Source organism: Petromyzon marinus, chromosome 13, assembly GCF_048934315.1.
Source record: "Petromyzon marinus isolate PM22_M1 ecotype Great Lakes invasive population chromosome 13, UKy_Petmar_22M1.pri1.0, whole genome shotgun sequence".
NCBI lineage: Eukaryota > Metazoa > Chordata > Hyperoartia > Petromyzontiformes > Petromyzontidae > Petromyzon > Petromyzon marinus.
This window is the reverse complement of record NC_133679.1, coordinates 16,520,256-16,542,411: the sequence shown is the minus strand read 5'-3', so window position 1 is coordinate 16,542,411 and position 22,156 is coordinate 16,520,256. Positions and strand designations below refer to the sequence as shown.

General features: G+C 42.7%; 1 pseudogene; it reads left to right on the top strand.

Annotated features, from left to right (window-relative positions):
* The first annotated feature begins 449 nt into the window (after positions 1-449).
* LOC142924447 (exosome complex exonuclease RRP44-like) overlaps positions 450-22,156 on the top strand; it is a 93,996-nt pseudogene continuing 72,289 nt past the window's right edge.

Genomic DNA, 22,156 nt, shown 5'->3' with positions numbered 1-22,156 from the left:
CAGGGTGAATTTTACTTCCTGCACAGAATGCAAACTGATATTCAGATATATTTTGTATTCAACGTTTTTTGTCATTTGGACGTATTGGCGGTACACCGGTGCAGCATGACACACCGGTCCTCATAAAACAGTAGAACATCAAAATGTGAACCGACACTCATCTTCCGACTGCTTTGAGATCACGATAAATTATTTTGACGCAGCCCCACAAAATTTCCTGAAATGGGTTGGGAATCGCTGGAAAATATATCATCGTGAAAAATGTGATTTTAGTTTTTTATATATACGGTGCACCAGTGTACCGCCAATACGTTAATTTGCTCCCTTCTTCTGCCCCTGCTTAGCCAGCTCCCTATTTTCCTCTCTTTTAATGCTTGGCCCATCACTGTCTCCTCCCTCATCCCTTGTAGGAGTTCCTCTTCCCTGAAAAACTCGACATACGGCCGTTCATGTCTAGTCAGGTTGTGCAAGAGTCGCAACTTTATTCACTCTACTCGGTGATTGTGCACCACGGGACCACCACCAATAGCGGCCACTACTACTCGTACAACAAGGTGATGTTCTGCATGATAAACAAAAAAACAAATATCCCCCATATAGCCTTACCCGACTGTTGGGGCAAGTGCTGTTCATGAGCACCTGTCAAAGCCAGAATGACACACGCGGGGGTGGGTGGCCAGCACTACACCCGGCCGCCTTTGTCCCCTGAGTGGTAATTTTTACATATTGCACCATGTGTTCATTTGAGGCTGAGTGGACCGAGGGAACGAGGCCCACGACCAGTTGAGATAATCGTCACTGGTGTTACGTCGTAAGCGGGAATTGACCTCTGGTTGCCGGGTTCGTAGTGCAATGTGCTAACCGCTACGCTACTGTTTCCCTCTATGATAATACATACACACACACACACGAAGCATATGAGTACACGTGTTAACTTCCATATAATATTCCACTTTCATGATCTGTCACTATGGCTGGCTTTTAAATGAGTCAGGTGCAATTGGGTAATGATCGTAATTAAGTGTACATGTATTTTTTCCTTCAGGTCAGCAATGGCAGCTGGTTCAGAATGGACGATGCTGACGTGGAGCCAGTCGCCAAGTCAGAAGTGCTTCAAGACCAGGCCTACATCCTCTTCTATATGCGGTAAGTTGTACTCATGATGTATTTTCACAAACCATAAAACCTCAAACTGGAGAATTTACCCTAAGTCAAACAGTGTTGTCTGACAGTGTTGTACGCACTCTTACTCGGCCCACAATTATATTTTGAAGGTGGTTACCACGTGAGTTATCAGCCATTTTCGGTGCAATTCATTTCTCTAGGTAGTTTCAATGACAGGCAGTTTTCTGTGGTGTCCTGTTGGCCAGTGGAATAATTGTGATGGTGATGATGTGTGCTATGTGTAGGTCACCAGAGTAGAATGCCATCCCAGTGGACATCGAGGACTCTCAGTCTTCAAACTGGGTGGCATCAAGAACACACAGAGAGCTCCGAAGTGCTCGGACTACACAAAGGACACTCAAGGAAGAAAGAAGACGAGCCGGAGACACACTGCATACACACACACGCGCACCTTAGCAGACACATTGGAGACTTAGAGATTTAGACTGATATCAGATGCTCCCTCCTTACAGGCAATCCCCGGGTTACGGAAGCATTAGGTTCCCGAGGAAGATCCGCAACCTGAATTTTCCGTATGTCGGAAACTCAACAATTTCCCCCAAATCTAGATAAAATCCCATAGCCGGAAATAGTTGTGCCTCCCGTACCGTTTTCTTTAATTACTGTAGTTTCATCCCTATAATCCGGGGACTGCCTGTAGCTAGTTTTCAATCCTAACCCACCTAGTGAGCGATAATGGTCTAGGTTTCTCAAAAGGAAGGACATTAATAAACATCTGATATGATGGGATAACTTTCACAAACATTTGTTTAGATTTTCTTTGGTTCTTTCGGTAAAGTCACGTAGAATGAGAATAAAAGAATAAATTGATAAAATAAAATAACACAATAATATTCTCACGACGTTTCGGCCACAACACAAGCGGCCTTCATCAGGTGAAGGGAGCGAGACTGTCTGGTAGAACAGCGCTGGAGTGAGAGAGCCACGTTCAGATCACGGTTTTTAAGCTGTGTGAGAGGAACAAAGAGCCTTGACGAAGGAATTAGCATAAAATTTAGCATTGAAAAGGCTGAATGATTAGCTTGTGACTGGTCACAGAAATAGCTATGTTAAAAGTTAAAGCATACACATCCGCAGAGGCACCCATTGTTAAAAGGAATTAGCATAGAATTTAGCATTGAAATAGCTAAATTAAGGCATTCGCTTGTAACTGCTACAGAAATAGTTACGTTGAAGTCAGAGCATACACATTCACCGAGGCACTTAGTACAAATCAAAACAGGAGAATTTAGCATTGAAACAACTAGGCGAATTTAGCATTGAAATAACTGGGTGATTTGCTGGTGACTGGTCACAGAAATGACTACACATCTGAGCTATTCACAGTACTATATAGTGAACCAATAAAAATTAAAATATAAATTACCTTCATGTTATCAATAAACTCTATATTCTCCAATCAGCTAAGCTACCAACCATAAGTCGTTATATATCACAATGCTATATGGCGAACAAATGGGTGGATTCTTACCCTCAAATTTCCGTACCACGGATAGCTACGGGCCCCGTTCAGACGGACGAGTTCGTCCATGGTCGGAACAGAGGAGGGGGAGAGAGACAGCTGCGAAGCCCTAGTATACTCCATGTTGTAAACCATACCATTAACCGTGGTGTGAGAGGTATTAAGAGGCAATGCTGGCGAAAGAGCTGCGGTCTGAAGGTCATCGTAAAATTACAATTAATTAAGAACAGAAATGATTTAACACATCTTTCCAGTGGTTACTAAGCCTGAATCCATCTTCTCGGTTGAAATTGTCTCTGTGCTTGTATATGTGAATGGCCTCATGAACGAATCTCTCATGGTAGCCAGTTGGTTTGCAAAGAACCTCCGTCTTGGAGAAGTCAATGTCATGTGAGCCCACTGAATTGTAACAGTGATCTGCCACGGCCGAGGAGTTCGTCTTACCGTGTTTCAAGTCTGCTTTATGTTCGCGGATGCGGTCCGAGATATGTCTTTTGGTTTCTCCAATGTAGCTACTACCACAGAGGCACTTTAGTTTGTAAACGCCCGGGTACTGTATGTCTGGAAGAGCATCTTTTACAGATGGAACTAAATCACGGATTTTGTGTACTGTGTTGAATCGGACCTGGATCTTGTGTTTATTCAGGATTTTGGAGATCTTTTTAGTGACCCCTGCAATGTAGGGTAAGGTGATGGTTTTGAGTGGCTCCACAAGAGGATCCTTCTTCATGACTGGAGTGATGGCTTTGCGGATTGTGTAGTCGGAGTAGCCATTAGCCCTGAGAGCCTGGTGTACGTGCTTGAGTTCACTGGTAATGTGTTCCTGGTCGGAAATGCATTGGGCTCTATGGTATAGAGTCTTGATGAGGCAGTTCTTCTGGGATGGATGGTGGTGGGAATCCGGTTTCAAGTAAGCATCTGTATGGGTAGCTTTCCTGTAGACAGAGTGGCTCATTGAACCATCATGTCTCCTTTTAATTAAGACATCCAGAAAGGGTAGTTTGCCATCTTTTTCGACCTCCATGGTAAATCTGATGGCTGGGTGTATGGAATTGATGTGGTCCGGGAATTGGTCTAGAGCAGGCTGGCCATGTGGCCAGATGACAAAGGTGTCATCAACGTACCTCTTCCATAAGGTCGGGCGTAGAGTGGCAGTCTGGATGGCGTCAGTTTCAAATTTTTCCATGAATACGTTGGCTACAACCGGAGATAGGGGGGAGCCCATTGGGGTGCCCTCAGTTTGTTTGTAGAAAGTTCCATTCCAGGTGAAGTATGTGTTGGTTAAGCAATGTCTCACCAGGGGGGGTACATCAGTATGCAGTCCTTGATGAACCAGGTCTTCAATGATAGCGATGGTGTCAGGTACCGGGACTTTGGTGAACAAGGACACCACATCAAAACTGACAAGCAGGTCGTTTGGGGACAGGGAAATGTCTTTGATTGTCGATACCAGGTGAGTAGAATTTAGTACCGCAGAGGTGGTTTTTCCAGTGAAAGGTCGCAGTATATCAGCCAGAAAACGTGCCAGTTTGTAGGTGGGGGAGCTGATAGTAGAGACGATGGGACGAAGGGGTGTATCTTCTTTGTGTATCTTTGGAAGGCCATATAATCTTGGTGGTCTGGCAGCAGAGGGTTTCAACAAGAACTGTTTGTTCTCATCAATTAATGCTGTTGAATCAGAGATAATTTTGTTCGTTTTGGTGACCAGGCTGTTGGTGGGATCTCTTTTTATTTTTGTATAGCTGCCATCGTTGAGTAGTTCTTGAATTTTGTTGTTATATTCTGTTTTGTCCATGATGACAGTGGCATTGCCTTTGTCGGCTGAGAGAACGACAATATCATCCCTCTTTTTTAATTGAGATAATTCAAAACGTTCGTCTTTGCTGATGTTGCTAGGTGGCAACTTAGCGTTTTTGAGGGTTGCAGCGATTTCAGATCTTGCTACGTCTGCAGAGATGTGACTCAAGCCCTTGAGTGCAACGTCGACATGGGCAATGATATCATTAACCGGTAAGTGTCTCGGTGTGACAGCAAAGTTTAGACCTTTAGCTAAAACGGATTTCAGACCATCAGAAATGGAACTGTTACTGCGATTAATTACGACTTTGTTGACGTCTATCTTTTCGGTGTGTGGATCCGATTTTTTGCTGGAGAGGTGATTGAATTTGGAAATAAAATTGTCCCTACATTTGTTCGACATAGTGGCAGCCGAAGAGGTAGTCATATTGTCTACATGTTCCCAATCCGATGTAGACATTGTTGCTGTCAATTTTAAGTGTGATTTGTAGAGTGTCTTGTCTAACTGATCGAGTTCGGTGCGTGTAAGTCTGATTTTTTCCGAGATAAGAGCGAAGCTAGTTCTAGCTAGAATTCGTTTTGCATTGAGAGAAGTTGCAACAGCAGAGGTTAGTGTAAATGCGGTTGGTATTACTTTAGAGTCGCGGCATCTCTTCAGAAAGGTGAGAGACTCGATTAGTTGAGCCTTCTTATCCCGAAGTCTGTTGAATGATCTTAAGGATGTGTGGAATCCCTCCCCGTAGAGGCGGTTAAATTTCGATTTAAAGCTTTCGTGACTGCAATGATTCATCTTCTTTGGTTCTTTCGGTAAAGTCACGTAGAATGAGAATAAAATAATAAATTGATAAAATAAAATAACACAATAATATTCTCACGACGTTTCGGCCACAACACAAGCGGCCTTCATCAGGTGAAGGGAGCGAGACTGTCTGGTAGGACAGCGCTGGAGTGAGAGAGCCACGTTCAGATCACGGCTTTTAAGCTGTGTGAGAGGAACAAAGAGCCTTGACGAAGGAATTAGCATAAAATTTAGCATTGAAAAGGCTGAATGATTAGCTTGTGACTGGTCACAGAAATAGCTATGTTAAAAGTTAAAGCATACACATCCGCAGAGGCACCCATTGTTAAAAGGAATTAGCATAGAATTTAGCATTGAAATAGCTAAATTAAGGCATTCGCTTGTAACTGCTACAGAAATAGTTACGTTGAAGTCAGAGCATACACATTCACCGAGGCACTTAGTACAAATCAAAACAGGAGAATTTAGCATTGAAATAACTAGGTGAATTTAGCATTGAAATAACTGGGTGATTTGCTGGTGACTGGTCACAGAAATGATTACACATCTGAGCTATTCACAGTTGGCTCACACGCCAATTGATTTCTCTAAGACGAAGGTACTTTGTAAGCCCACTGGCTATCAAAAAAATTCGTTCATGAAGCCATCCACATATATAGACACAGTCACAATTTCAACCGAAAGGATGGGTACAAACTCAGCAATCATTGGAAGAACGTCATCAACCAGTTTAAGTCATAACTGGTGTTGTTCTCATCCTGCCACCTTCCGATGTTAGTTTTTATTATCCCCGTAGGTTCGGCTCTCCGATCTTACATTAACAGGTGAAACAAATTTCACACCAACATAGCCCCTTCCGCGTGCTGACCTCGACGTGGCGGCAGCTCTGCGATCTTACATTAACATGCCAATCTCTCACATTAACATAGCCACCTCCGCGCCCTCGTCATGGAGGCCGCTCTCCGATCTTACATTAATGTGCTAATTTCTCACATTAACATCACTAACCACGTCGTTTATGACCCTTGGGCTACACCCATTTTCAACCTTTAAAACAGTCTGCCTCAGCAGCTTTCCCCCTCTTTCTTCTTCTTGATGACGATCACTTGTGTTGTGATTAAAACGTCAGAGTTTTTTGTTTATTTTATTTTTATTAATTTGAACCTATCTACGTGACTTTACCGAAAGACCCAAATAATATGAATTCCTGCAGTCACGAAAGCTTTAAGTCAAGATTTATAGTAATGACTCTTCCTCAGATCTAATTAGATTAAATCATTACCAGATGTATTTGCACCATTCCTACAATGCAAGGCTCTCACGAAGGTGATATGTTTTACAGATGGGTAGAGTGTGCCATGGTTTCACATTAAGGGCAATGCTGCTCTGTGGTTTTAACCAATTGGATAATTGGAAAGTATTATTTAAAGTCTGGTAAATTTGGACTGTGGCACTGACGCAAATGGCCGGCTCTTTTTTGAATAACAACCACCATTAGTTTAACAAGCCTAACTGATAAAACCCAAATGGAAGCCGGTATAATTATATTGCTTAAAACAAATGCTGCTGGGGAATGTTGGTGGGAAAAGCCATTAGGCTGATGTATTTAAACATCGTATTCTGATTTATGTGGAGACACAAAAAGCGAGTTATGCTTCTACAGTATTTGCTTGTGCAAAGCATGGACAATCATTGCCACAGAGACAGAATCAGCTCGGTGGCTAGGAGATGTTAACTACCTCACCTGGTATGGAGGAGGCCGAGGGTTTGATCCCGACCCTGATGCCTTTATAAGGAGTACCTTGGATATCGAGGTGGTTACATTTTTGGAAAGTGCAGCAAAAGCCAAAAGCGTGATATTCAATACTTAAGCTTGACCTAAATAATGAGCTTACATACACGGCAACCAAAAATAGACACATCACAATAGAAATGTGCTGTACAGATTACCAAATTTACTACTATAATGAGCCAAGAATGTCTGTGTCCCGCGCGTGACGTCACTCCACGTCGAGCAGGCCCCCTCATTAATACTCATGAATAGACTAATCTCTCACAATACAAAGGCCACTGCCACAGCCATTGACATGCTAATCTCACAATACAAAGGCCACTGCCCCAGCCTCTGTGGTTGGACCATCTCTAGCTCCACCCACCTACCTTGATGCACTCATCTCAGGCCTATATAAGACCTTGTCTCAGCAACTTTCGGGTGACGTCACTCCACATGGGGGGGCGAGGTGCCTCCTACCCCCTCCTCAGCGTCAACTTAGAAACTCACTACAAAGGCAGAACCCTCACGTCACGCGATCTCCCTAACGCTATTGAGACATCGAAGTAGAAAGGACGTCATGATGAACAAGGGATTATAACCTTTAAATGAAATAGGTCTGTCACCGCGGCCTTACAAATTGCACACAAATGGATGCAATGAATATCACTTCGCGGTCTGATTTACTGCAATAGATTTACTGCAATACACCCATCCTTGGACGGGCAAAAGGCTAGTAAACAAATAATCCCCTCGCCCGCTCCCCACCACAATATCACACAATGATATAGTACTTCCTTGTACAGTATACCCGCTAAAGACCAAAACTAATCCCCATGATAGGTAAATTGATATACATAGAGCTTGCCGGCGATAGGTCTAAACCACGAACTATGAACTCGTGATATTCAAGGGTCTCCCGTATTTGGAGTGTGCATGTTCTCCCCATGGTCACGTATCCTTTTCTCCAGGTCCTCCGGTTTTTTTCTCCACATCTAAAAACATGCGTTAAGATAATTACTGCTATAAATATTCACAAAAGCCACTACGTTGAGCAACCATATGTGGCCAGGCTTCTTCTGGAAAAGAGCTATATATCTCAGTGGGCCTTACCTGGTCAAATAAAAATAGGTCGCTTACAGGAGCTGAATGGATTGCCACATCACAGGGACGCAAGGAATCGCAGCATGGAGAGGGCTTCATCCAGCAGTGGATTGATCCTGGTTTATGTTTTGCAAATAGTAAACTTCAGCGTGCACTTCCAAATGAAGGTGTTTAAAGTGTCTGTTTATCTTATTTGGTTCTTTCGGTAAAGTCACGTAGAATGAGAATAAAATAATAAAATAAAAATAAGACAATAAAATTCTCACGACGTTTCGGCCACAACACAAGCGGCCTTCTTCAGGTGAAAGAACAGAACTGTCGGGACGACAGTGCTTCAATGAGTGCTGCTGAGATTCGTGGCGTCTTTTAAGCTCGGTGATAGGTGTGAATGACCTAGAAAGCAGGAGAATTTAGCATTGAAATAGCTAGGGATTAGCTTGTGACAAAAAATAGCTGTGTTAAAGTCAAAGTTTACATATCAACAGAGGCATTTAGTATATGGACGCTAAAGGGCCTCCAACTACCCAACTATCATACAGTAAACCAATGTGAGAAAAAACTAAGTCTATATTACCTCAGTATAATAATTGTACTTGATATGTGCTTCAATAAGCTGAGCTATTAATCACAAAGCAACTGGGTATACACTACACTATATAAACAGGTCCCTGCAGGGTGGGCTGGTAGGAACATTGGAATTTTGTCTATTGCAGGCTGGTACACTCAGTTTACAACTTCGTTCCTTCCAGTATTAATACCATATAGTAAAACCAATGAAAACCCAAATATAAACTACCTCAATGTTATCAATAAACTCTATATACTCTCCAATCAGCTGAGCCACCAACAATAAGTCGTTATATATCACAATGCCATATTGCGAAAAATGGCGGTTTTTCTTCCCATCAACGACCAGCACCACGGACAACGAACGAGCTTCGTTCAGATGGACGACTCAATCCATGCTCGGGAACGGAAGAGGGAGAGAGACAGCCATAATGCGTTGTTATACTCCATGTTATAAACCATACCATTAACCGTGGTGTGAGAGGTATTAAGAGGCAATATCAGCGAAAAAGCTGCGGTCTGACGGTAACCGTAAAATACAATAAATTAAGAACCATTGGAAAGATGTTTTAAACCATTTCGGAACTTCATTAAATTTATTGGCTGGTTGGGGAGGCCATATTAAGTTTGCGAGGTCTGAAACTCCAGGCCAAACATATATAAACTTCCGTTATCTCCGAAAAAGTAAGATGGATTGATGACCACGCTGTGGAGGTCTGCATAAATTTATAAGATGTCCATTGTTTCACAAGAGATAGCATGAATCGGATAAGAAATACACTATTAATTCTTATACACTGGTCCATTCATACAATTAGTATATTAGTGGGCTACATTAGAGAAGATAAAGGGAGGAGAGGAGAAGAGGAGGGCCGGGGTGCCCGGAGCCCAGAGAGTGCCCAGAGGAGCCAGAGAGCCAGGGGCAACCCTGATGTTTATGTTGGCTGGATAGCATGTGCTCCCAATGCATGTGAGGTTGCTCTCAACAGAAGTGGTTCCTTGCACGAGATTGGCTGAAACGCTGAGTAACCACTCAGAGGTATAGTGGTTAAGCAGTGGAGACGGTATAGTGGAAAAACAGTGGAGATTTCTGAAGCAAAGTTTAAGATTTGCAGTTGTCAAATTATATTGAGCCGATCCATATGGCAAGTGAAAGAAAGAAGACTTGAAGTGTGTTGCTAAAACAATCTTGGAGGAAAGAGAGGATACATGTGTGCCTCTTGGAGAAGGAAAGGCATTGCTCAAAACTGTGCTGCAAGGTCACGTGCCATGAATCACATGAGTTTAAAAAAACGTGACTGTAAACCACAAGCTTGTGAATAATATTCATGGTGAAGACACCTCTATACGTTGGATGCTGCACTTTGTCTTTTCATGAATGTCATATTGTGCACTGGGTTATGCCTTATTAACATAAATTCTGAATTTAGCTATTCATGTATTTCTATTACAGTATCACATATTCTTTGGACCAAGTGTCAATTGCCTATTTGATGACTGGTACTCTGATTATTTTTTGCAAATAAGGGACTTGTTTTATTTAAAATGTGTCTGTGTGTGTAGTTGAACAGTGTAACAAATCCATGCGTTACATGTGTAGTGTTGCAGCGCCGACCTGGGCAAGGCCTATGATACAATCAGTAGGCCAGGGCTCTGGATTGTTATTCGTGTTTTCAGAGTTCCTTACCCTCTGCTCACAATGATTAAGGACCTTCACGATGGTGGGCAGGCCCGGGTAAAGTTGCGTGCCCGGGAGTCAGAGCAATTTCCTGTTTACAGTGGGGTGTGACAGGGATCTACAGTGAGGGAAAAAAGTATTTGACCCCCTGCTGATTTGTACGTTTGCCCACTGACAAATAAATCATCAGTCTATAATTTTAATGGTACGTTTATTTGAACAGTGAGAGACAGAATAACAACAACAAAATCCAGAAAAACGCATGTCAAAAATGTTATAAATTGATTTGCATTTTAATGAGGGAAGTAAGTATTCGACCCCCTCTCAATAAGAAAGATTTCTGGCTCCCAGATGTATTTTATACAGGTAATGAGCTGAGATTTTGAGCACACTCTTAAAGGGAGTGCTCTTAATCTCAGCTTGTTACCTGTATAAAAAAACACCTGTCCACAGAAGCAATCAATCAATCAGATTCCAAACTCTCCACCATGGCCAAGACCAAAGAGCTCTCCAAGGATGTCAGGGACAAGATTGTAGACCTACACAAGGCTGGAATGGGCTACAAGACCATTGCCAAGCAGCTTGGTGCGAAGGTGACGACAGTTGGTGTGATTATTCGCAAATGGAAGAAACACAAAAGAACTGTCAATCTCCCTCGGCCTGGGGCTCCATGCAAGATCTCACCTCGTGGAGTTGCAATGATCATGAGAACGGTGAGGAATCAGCCCAGAACTACACGGGAGGATCTTGTCAATGATCTCAAGGCAGCTGGGACCATAGTCACCAAGAAAACAATTGGTAACACACTACGCCGTGAAGGACTGAAATCCTGCAGCGCCCACAAGGTCCCCCTGCTCAAGAAAGCTCATATACATGCCCGTCTGAAGTTTGCCAATGAACATCTGAATGATTCAGAGGACAACTGGGTGAAAGTGTTGTGGTCAGATGAGACCAAAATGGAGCTCTTTGGCATCAACTCAACTTACCGTGTTTGGAGGAGGAGGAATGCTGCCTATGACCCCAAGAACACCATCCCCACCGTCAAACATGGAGGTGGAAACATTATGCTTTGGGGGTGTTTTTCTGCCAAGGGGACAGGACAACTTCACCGCATCAAAGGGACGATGGACGGGACCATGTACCCTCCTTCCCTCAGCCAGGGCATTGAAAATGGGTCGTGGATGGGTATTCCAGCATGACAATGACCCAAAACACACGGCCAAGGCAACAAAGGAGTGGCTCAAGAAGAAGCACATTAAGGTCCCGGAGTGGCCTAGCCAGTCTCCAGACCTTAATCCCATAGAAAATCTGTGGAGGGAGCTGAAGGTTCGAGTTGCCAAACGTCAGCCTCGAAACCTTAATGACTTGGAGAAGATCTGCAAAGAGGAGTGGGACAAAATCCCCCCTGAGATGTGTGTAAACCTGGTGGTCCAACTACAAGAAACGTCTGACCTCTGTGATTTCCAACAAGGCTTTTGCCACCAAGTACTAAGTCATGTTTTGCAGAGGGGTCAAATACTTATTTCCCTGATTAAAATGCAAATCAATTCATAACATTTTTTACATGCGTTTTTCTGGATTTTGTTGTTGTTATTCTCTCTCACTGTTCAAATAAACCTACCATTAAAATTATAAACTGATCATTTCTTCGTCAGTGGGCAAACGTACAAAATCAGCAGGGGATCAAATACTTTTTTCCATCACTTTATGTGAGGAGTCTGTGGGTGGCAACATCACGTACGGCTGGAAGTAGGACATTCCAGACTAAGAGGGTTCATGATGGCAATGTCAACGACACTGAACCAGCCAGCACAACTCACTGCCAATAACACATATCACATAATTCACTCTTAACTAATTCTTCAATCAATGAATTGAATCACTACAATTAAAACCAAAGAATCTCCCAGAACAAACACTTCGCACTCTCCTCCGTCAGCCACCTGCATCGACAATAGAAACGCATCAGTCTAGCAGTGGATAAAACCTGGCGTGGGAGGTATGGGGGGGGCGGCTTACACTTGCGGTGGACAGCAGGGGGGTGGCTGGATGCAGTAGCCATCGCAGATCAAGCGGTAGAACTTGTCATCGACTGCCATGCGCCAGGGTAATGGGCCTCTCCTACACCCACACACATCACACTGAGCGGCACACACGTCACACCGAGGAGCACGCACGTCAAACCAAGGAGCACGCACATCACACATCCAGCGGCACGCACGTCACACACACAGGTTGCACAGGTCTCCTTTATCAAGACAAACGTGGAGCAGATTACAACTACAACTCTACGCCTGTCACAATGCCCCCCTCTCCCCCCCCCCCCCAGTTTATGGGGGCCCGCGGGCCTCACTCCCCCCTTCGCGTCAGCCCCCCCTAATAAATGGTCCGGTTGCATTGTGAATGCACCACACGAATGACGTGCAGTCCCGTGGCGCACTGTAACGGGCTCGTGATTTACCCACTAAAATTTAATGTAAAAAAATAAAAACGATCCCAAGACATTATTTAAAATAAAGTATGGCCATCGTGTGTCAGCATCACAGGCGAAAATTGGCATGTAAAAAAAACTTCACTGGGAATTACTCATTTGGGATTGCTCGCAGCAAACAGCACTTGACCTGCTTGCAGGTTAGGTGCTGAATAACCGTGTGTCACACAGAGAACAGTTGCCACTGAGGGTGCCCTTTTCAAATGCTTGAGATGAGATGTGATTATCGCGTGTAAATGTGCACACTAAAATAAAAAAATCATAATTCTAAGCGAACTATTATCGTTTCAGGTGGCAGGGTGTTGCAGCGGTGATCTTTGACCCTCGCAACAAGAAGGGCCTTGGTTAATCATCCGACTGGCACTTTGCGGATGTATGGGTTATCCAGTTTGCTCACGTAGCTAGAAAACACACTATCACAATGTAACTGGGTATTGGCCAAGCATCCCAATGCTAAAGTTACCTGCAAATTACTTCACTGGGATGACACTCGGCAGCAGAGCCGGATGATGGCATTGCTGGGGCCCTATGCCATTGTCAAGTTTAAGAGGCCCCTTCTATGAATGCCTGTATATTTTTGTCAGCAGAATGAAAATAACTGCTTTGGAGAGTCTTTATTTCTCACCGATCTTTATTTTTTAAGCAATTATGTTAAAACTCGAAACCTCGTGTCCATTTCTTGTTTCGTATTTAGAGACCCCCCCCCCTCTCTTAATGCGAGGCCCTAAGCTGTAAGTGTAGCCGGTGTGAGCTCGCCTGTGATGAATAACACGAATAATTGTGCACTCTTATTTTCTATGGGTGGCCAGGAGAATGTATTATTATTTAAGTGAATGCAATGGTGATCAGGGGATTGGAACCAGAGCCCCACGTACACAGTAGAGTACAAGGGAACGCCCACAGTACAGATTTGAGCTGACCTCCGGATTGAGAAATTGAACTGTGTTGTGACGTGGAGGGTGTTTCTGAACGCTATTGTGACCGACCCGTCCCGACGGGAGGAGAGAGGACAGGGTGGACCGGCTGCATGAGCTTACTCTCCGGCACTGCACAGCACAACATCGCCTCCCTACTGCAAAAAACTCGGCAGGACCCTCCTGAAAATAAAAGTCTTCGGAATCAGTGAGGCCTGTCCTTGGGAGGACAGGCATAGTCTTGGTCGTCACAAGCGAACATTTGTTTCTCCATATTAATTTGTATCCCCGGGTTACCATCGGGGCTGGGCGTTGCAAGCTTAGCTTCTGATATCTGATGAGACTGGTAGCCGTTTTTTAAAAGGTAATTTCGGCATCTGGAGCCCAAACATGCAACAACTTTATGCAACTTCTTGGTTCTTTCGGTAAAGTCACGTAGAATGGAAATAAAATAATAAAAATAAAACATAAAAAAAATTCTCACGACGTTTCGGCCACAACACAAGTAGCCTTCTTCAGGTGAAGGAACAGAACTGTCGGGACGACAGCGCTTCAATAACTGCTGCTAAGATTTGCAGCGTCTTTTAGGCTAGGTGTGAGAGGTAAAGCGCCTTGACAAAGGAGTTTACATATCAAACAGGAGAATTTAGCATTGAAATAGCTGTGTTAAAGTGTTGGATCAGCAGGGTGTTAAATTCAGAAATTAGCATGTAACTGGGAGATTAGCATGATGTTAATGTGAGGGATTAGCATGTGACTGGTCACGGAAATAGCTATGTTAAAGTCAAAGTTTACATCTCAACAGAGGCATTTTGTATATGGACGCTAAAGGACTGCAACTACCCAACTATCATACAATAAACCGATGTGGAAAAAAAACTAAGTATAAACTACATCAATGTCATCAATAAACTCTATATGCTCTCCAATCAGCAGAGCACTTCATTGAACGCTGCTAAGATTCGCAGCGCCTTTTAGGCTAGGTGTGAGAGGTAAAGCGCCTTGACAAAGGAGTTTACATATCAAACAGGATAATTTAGCATTGAAATAGCTGTGTTAAAGTGTTGGATCAGCAGGGTGTTAAAGTCAGAAATTAGCATGTAACTGGGAGATTAGCATGATGTTAATGTGAGGGATTAGCATGCGACTGGTCACGGAAATAGCTATGTTAAAGTCAAAGTTTCCATCTCAACAGAGGCATTTAGTATATGGACGCTAAAGGACTGCAACTACCCAACTATTATACAATTAACCGATGTGAAAAAAACGAAGTATAAACTACATCAATATAATAAATGTACTCAATATGTTCTTCAATACGTTGAGCTATAAACATACAGTAACTGGGTATACACTACACTATATAATGAATACCATATAGTAAACGAATTAATGAAACTAAAATATAAACTACATCAATGTTATAGTCTTAGTTTTTTCGGTAAAGTCACGTTGAAGAGAAACAACAAAATAATAAAATATATATAAAACAAAACAAAAAAAATTCTCACGACGTTTCGACCATAACTCAAACGGTCATCTTCAGGTGTGTTGGTTTGCATAAATTATTTTTTAAACGGCACATTTATTTATTTATAAAAACGTTAGCGCCACGCGCAGCGATTTGGCAGTTTACCCAGGACTAGTTCATCTATATTCTGAAAAGAGGAGGGGGGAGACGAAATTTTTTATAATATATGCTGTCTGAAAGCCACTGTAAGCGTGAACAATCAATTAAGAACTGAAATGGTTTATCAAATCTTTCCAATGATTGCTAAGATAGAATCCATCTTCTCGGTTGAAATTGTCTCTGTGCTTGTATATGTGGATAAATAAATAAATGAGCCGTTTAAAAAATAATTTATGCAAACCAACACACCTGAAGATGACCGTTTGAGTTATGGTCGAAACGTCGTGAGATTTTTTTTATTGTTTTATATATATTTTATTATTTTGTTGTTTCTCTTCAACGTGACTTTACCGAAAAAACTAAGAATATGAATTACTGCAGTCACGAAAGCTTTAAATCAAAATTTACATCAATGTTATCAATAAACTCTATATACTCTCCAATCAGCTGAGCTACTAACAATAAGTCATTATACATTACAATGCCATATGGCAAAAAAATGGGTGGCGGTTTTATCCTTCTTTCCAACGTTAGCACCACGGAGAGCGACGAGCCTCGTTCAGACGGACGAGTCCATCCATGCTCGGAACGGAGGAGGGGGGAGAAACAGCCACAATGTGCTGCTCTGTCCTGTGTTGCGTTACAACCATGCCATAAACTAGACTACTATACATTGTAACGTTATACCTTCCAATCTAAACTACATTGTATAATATCGTATACACAGCCCAATGTAAGCTCGAACATTATGCAGTATATTTCGATTTAAAGCTTTCGTGACTGCAATGATTCATCTTCTTTGGTTCTTTCGGTAAAGTCACGTAGAATGAGAATAAAATAATAAATTGATAAAATAAAATAACACAATAATATTCTCACGACGTTTCGGCCACAACACAAGCGGCCTTCATCAGGTGAAGGGGGCGAGACTGTCTGGTAGGACAGCGCTGGAGTGAGAGAGCCACGTTCAGATCACGGCTTTTAAGCTGTGTGAGAGGAACAAAGAGCCTTGACAAAGGGATTAGCATAAAATTTAGCATTGAAATGGCTGAATGATTAGCTTGTGACTGGTCACAGAAATAGCTATGTTAAAAGTTAAAGCATACACATCCGCAGAGGCACCCATTGTTAAAAGGAATTAGCATAGAATTTAGCATTGAAATAGCTAAGTTAAGGCATACACATCCGCAGAGGCACCCCTTGACAATGGGATTAGCATAGAATTTAGCATTGAAATGGCTGAGTGACTCGCTTGTAACTGCTACAGAAATAGTTACGTTGAAGTCAGAGCATACACATTCACCGAGGCACTTAGTACAAATCAAACAGGAGAATTTAGCATTGAAATAACTAGGCGAATTTAGCATTGAAATAACTGGGTGATTTGCTAGTGACTGGTCACAGAAATGACTACACATCTGAGCTATTCACAGTACTATATAGTGAACCAATAAAAACTAAAATATAAATTACCTTCATGTTATCAATAAACTCTATATTCTCCAATCAGCTAAGCTACCAACCATAAGTCGTTATATATCACAATGCTATATGGCGAAAAAATGGGTGGATTCTTACCCTCAAATTTCCGTACCACGGATAGCTACGGGCCCCGTTCAGACGGACGAGTTCGTCCATGGTCGGAACAGAGGAGGGGGAGAGAGACAGCTGCGAAGCCCTAGTATACTCCATGTTGTAAACCATACCATTAACCGTGGTGTGAGAGGTATTAAGAGGCAATGCTGGCGAAAGAGCTGCGGTCTGAAGGTCATCGTAAAATTACAATTAATTAAGAACAGAAATGATTTAACACATCTTTCCAGTGGTTACTAAGCCTGAATCCATCTTCTCGGTTGAAATTGTCTCTGTGCTTGTATATGTGAATGGCCTCATGAACGAATCTCTCATGGTAGCCAGTTGGTTTGCAAAGAACCTCCGTCTTGAAGAAGTCAATGTCATGTGAGCCCACTGAATTGTAACAGTGATCTGCCACGGCAGAGGAGTTCGTCTTACCGTGTTTCAAGTCTGCTTTATGTTCGCGGATGCGGTCCGAGATATGTCTTTTGGTTTCTCCAATGTAGCTACTACCACAGAGGCACTTTAGTTTGTAAACGCCCGGGTACTGTATGTCTGGAAGAGCATCTTTTACAGATGGAACTAAATCACGGATTTTGTGTACTGTGTTGAATCGGACCTGGATCTTGTGTTTATTCAGGATTTTGGAGATCTTTTTAGTGACCCCTGCAATGTAGGGTAAGGTGATGGTTTTGAGTGGCTCCACAAGAGGATCCTTCTTCATGACTGGAGTGATGGCTTTGCGGATTGTGTAGTCGGAGTAGCCATTAGCCCTGAGAGCCTGGTGTACGTGCTTGAGTTCACTGGTAATGTGTTCCTGGTCGGAAATGCATTGGGCTCTATGGTATAGAGTCTTGATGAGGCAGTTCTTCTGGGATGGATGGTGGTGGGAATCCGGTTTCAAGTAAGCATCTGTATGGGTAGCTTTCCTGTAGACAGAGTGGCTCATTGAACCATCATGTCTCCTTTTAATTAAGACATCCAGAAAGGGTAGTTTGCCATCTTTTTCGACCTCCATGGTAAATCTGATGGCTGGGTGTATGGAATTGATGTGGTCGCGGAATTGGTCTAGAGCAGGCTGGCCATGTGGCCAGATGACAAAGGTGTCATCAACGTACCTCTTCCATAAGGTCGGGCGTAGAGTGGCAGTCTGGATGGCGTCAGTTTCAAATTTTTCCATGAATACGTTGGCTACAACCGGAGATAGGGGGGAGCCCATTGGGGTGCCCTCAGTTTGTTTGTAGAAAGTTCCATTCCAGGTGAAGTATGTGTTGGTTAAGCAATGTCTCACCAGGGGGGGTACATCAGTATGCAGTCCTTGATGAACCAGGTCTTCAATGATAGCGATGGTGTCAGGTACCGGGACTTTGGTGAACAAGGACACCACATCAAAACTGACAAGCAGGTCGTTTGGGGACAGGGAAATGTCTTTGATTGTCGATACCAGGTGAGTAGAATTTAGTACCGCAGAGGTGGTTTTTCCAGTGAAAGGTCGCAGTATATCAGCCAGAAAACGTGCCAGTTTGTAGGTGGGGGAGCTGATAGTAGAGACGATGGGACGAAGGGGTGTATCTTCTTTGTGTATCTTTGGAAGGCCATATAATCTTGGTGGTCTGGCAGCAGAGGGTTTCAACGAGAACTGTTTGATCTCATCAATTAATGCTGTTGAATCAGAGATAATTTTGTTCGTTTTGGTGACCAGGCTGTTGGTGGGATCTCTTTTTATTTTTGTATAGCTGCCATCGTTGAGTAGTTCTTGAATTTTGTTGTTATATTCTGTTTTGTCCATGATGACAGTGGCATTGCCTTTGTTGGCTGAGAGAACGACAATATCATCCCTCTTTTTTAATTGAGATAATTCAAAACGTTCGTCTTTGCTGATGTTGCTAGGTGGCAACTTAGCGTTTTTGAAGGTTGCAGCGATTTCAGATCTTGCTACGTCTGCAGAGATGTGACTCAAGCCCTTGAGTGCAACGTCGACATGGGCAATGATATCATTAACCGGTAAGTGTCTCGGTGTGACAGCAAAGTTTAGACCTTTAGCTAAAACGGATTTCAGACCATCAGAAATGGAACTGTTACTGCGATTAATTACGACTTTGTTGACGTCTATCTTTTCGGTGTGTGGATCCGATTTTTTGCTGGAGAGGTGATTGAATTTGGAAATCAAATTGTCCCTACATTCGTTCGACATAGTGGCAGCCGAAGAGGTAGTCATATTGTCTACATGTTCCCAATCCGATGTAGACATTGTTGCTGTCAATTTTAAGTGTGATTTGTAGAGTGTCTTGTCTAACTGATCGAGTTCAGTGCGTGTAAGTCTGATTTTTTCCGAGATAAGAGCGAAGCTAGTTCTAGCTAGAATTCGTTTTGCATTGAGAGAAGTTGCAACAGCAGAGGTTAGTGTAAATGCGGTTGGTATTACCTTAGAGTCGCGGCATCTCTTCAGAAAGGTGAGAGACTCGATTAGTTGAGCCTTCTTATCCCGAAGTCTGTTGAATGATCTTAAGGATGTGTGGAATCCCTCCCCGTAGAGGCGGTTAAATTTCGATTTAAAGCTTTCGTGACTGCAATGATTCATCTTCTTTGGTTCTTTCGGTAAAGTCACGTAGAATGAGAATAAAATAATAAATTGATAAAATAAAATAACACAATAATATTCTCACGACCTGCTTGTCAGTTTTGATGTGGTGTCCTTGTTCACCAAAGTCCCGGTACCTGACACCATCGCTATCATTGAAGACCTGGTTCATCAAGGACTGCATACTGATGTACCCCCCCTGGTGAGACATTGCTTAACCAACACATACTTCACCTGGAATGGAACTTTCTACAAACAAACTGAGGGCACCCCAATGGGCTCCCCCCTATCTCCGGTTGTAGCCAACGTATTCATGGAAAAATTTGAAACTGACGCCATCCAGACTGCCACTCTACGCCCGACCTTATGGAAGAGGTACGTTGATGACACCTTTGTCATCTGGCCACATGGCCAGCCTGCTCTAGACCAATTCCGCGACCACATCAATTCCATACACCCAGCCATCAGATTTACCATGGAGGTCGAAAAAGATGGCAAACTACCCTTTCTGGATGTCTTAATTAAAAGGAGACATGATGGTTCAATGAGCCACTCTGTCTACAGGAAAGCTACCCATACAGATGCTTACTTGAAACCGGATTCCCACCACCATCCATCCCAGAAGAACTGCCTCATCAAGACTCTATACCATAGAGCCCAATGCATTTCCGACCAGGAACACATTACCAGTGAACTCAAGCACGTACACCAGGCTCTCAGGGCTAATGGCTACTCCGACTACACAATCCGCAAAGCCATCACTCCAGTCATGAAGAAGGATCCTCTTGTGGAGCCACTCAAAACCATCACCTGACCCTACATTGCAGGGGTCACTAAAAAGATCTCCAAAATCCTGAATAAACACAAGATCCAGGTCCGATTCAACACAGTACACAAAATCCGTGATTTAGTTCCATCTGTAAAAGATGCTCTTCCAGACATACAGTACCCGGCGTTTACAAACTAAAGTGCCTCTGTGGTAGTAGCTACATTGGAGAAACCAAAAGACATATCTCGGACCGCATCCGCGAACATAAAGCAGACTTGAAACACGGTAAGACGAACTCCTCTGCCGTGGCAGATCACTGTTACAATTCAGTGGGCTTACATGACATTGACTTCTCCAAGACGGAGGTTCTTTGCAAACCAACTGGCTACCATGAGAGATTCGTTCATGAGGCCATTCACATATACAAGCACAGAGACAATTTCAACCGAGAAGATGGATTCAGGCTTAGTAACCACTGGAAAGTTGTGTTAAATCATTTCTGTTCTTAATTAATTGTAATTTTACGATGACCTTCAGACTGCAGCTCTTTCGCCAACATTGCCTCTTAATACCTCTCACACCACGGTTAATGGTATGGTTTACAACATGGAGTATACTAGGGCTTCGCAGCTGTCTCTCTCCCCCTCCTCTGTTCCGACCATGGACGAACTCGTCCGTCTGAACGGGGCCCGTAGCTATCCGTGGTACGGAAATTTGAGGGTAAGAATCCACCCATTTTTTCGCCATATAGCATTGTGATATATAACGACTTATGGTTGGTAGCTTAGCTGATTGGAGAATATAGAGTTTATTGATAACATGAAGGTAATTTATATTTTAGTTTTTATTGGTTCACTATATAGTACTGTGAATAGCTCAGATGTGTAGTCATTTCTGTGACCAGTCACTAGCAAATCACCCAGTTATTTCAATGCTAAATTCGCCTAGTTATTTCAATGCTAAATTCTCCTGTTTGATTTGTACTAAGTGCCTCGGTGAATGTGTATGCTCTGACTTCAACGTAACTATTTCTGTAGCAGTTACAAGCGAGTCACTCAGCCATTTCAATGCTAAATTCTATGCTAATCCCATTGTCAAGGGGTGCCTCTGCGGATGTGTATGCCTTAACTTAGCTATTTCAATGCTAAATTCTATGCTAATTCCTTTTAACAATGGGTGCCTCTGCGGATGTGTATGCTTTAACTTTTAACATAGCTATTTCTGTGACCAGTCACAAGCTAATCATTCAGCCATTTCAATGCTAAATTTTATGCTAATCCCTTTGTCAAGGCTCTTTGTTCCTCTCACACAGCTTAAAAGCCGTGATCTGAACGTGGCTCTCTCACTCCAGCGCTGTCCTACCAGACAGTCTCGCCCCCTTCACCTGATGAAGGCCGCTTGTGTTGTGGCCAAAACGTCGTGAGAATATTATTGTGTTATTTTATTTTATTAATTTATTATTTTATTCTCATTCTACGTGACTTTACCGAAAGAACCAAAGAAGATTATGCAGTATATTTATATGTCTTCAACTAAACTTTTTCCTACATTACACGACTATACACCGTAATATACACTACCATAGACAAACCCACCCTTGAATTACACAATGCGTTACTTTACACTACCCTATACTTTAGACTGTAAAATGTTAGACTTGTAATATTACACTATGTATTATTCTACAAACCCTACTGTATACCACACTGCTGTATATTCACAATACAATTACGATACTATATATTGCCTTATGAATTATGTTAAACATTACAATGTTATACAATTATTATATAACATGCTATAAACCATACCATTGACCGTCGTGTGAAGAGG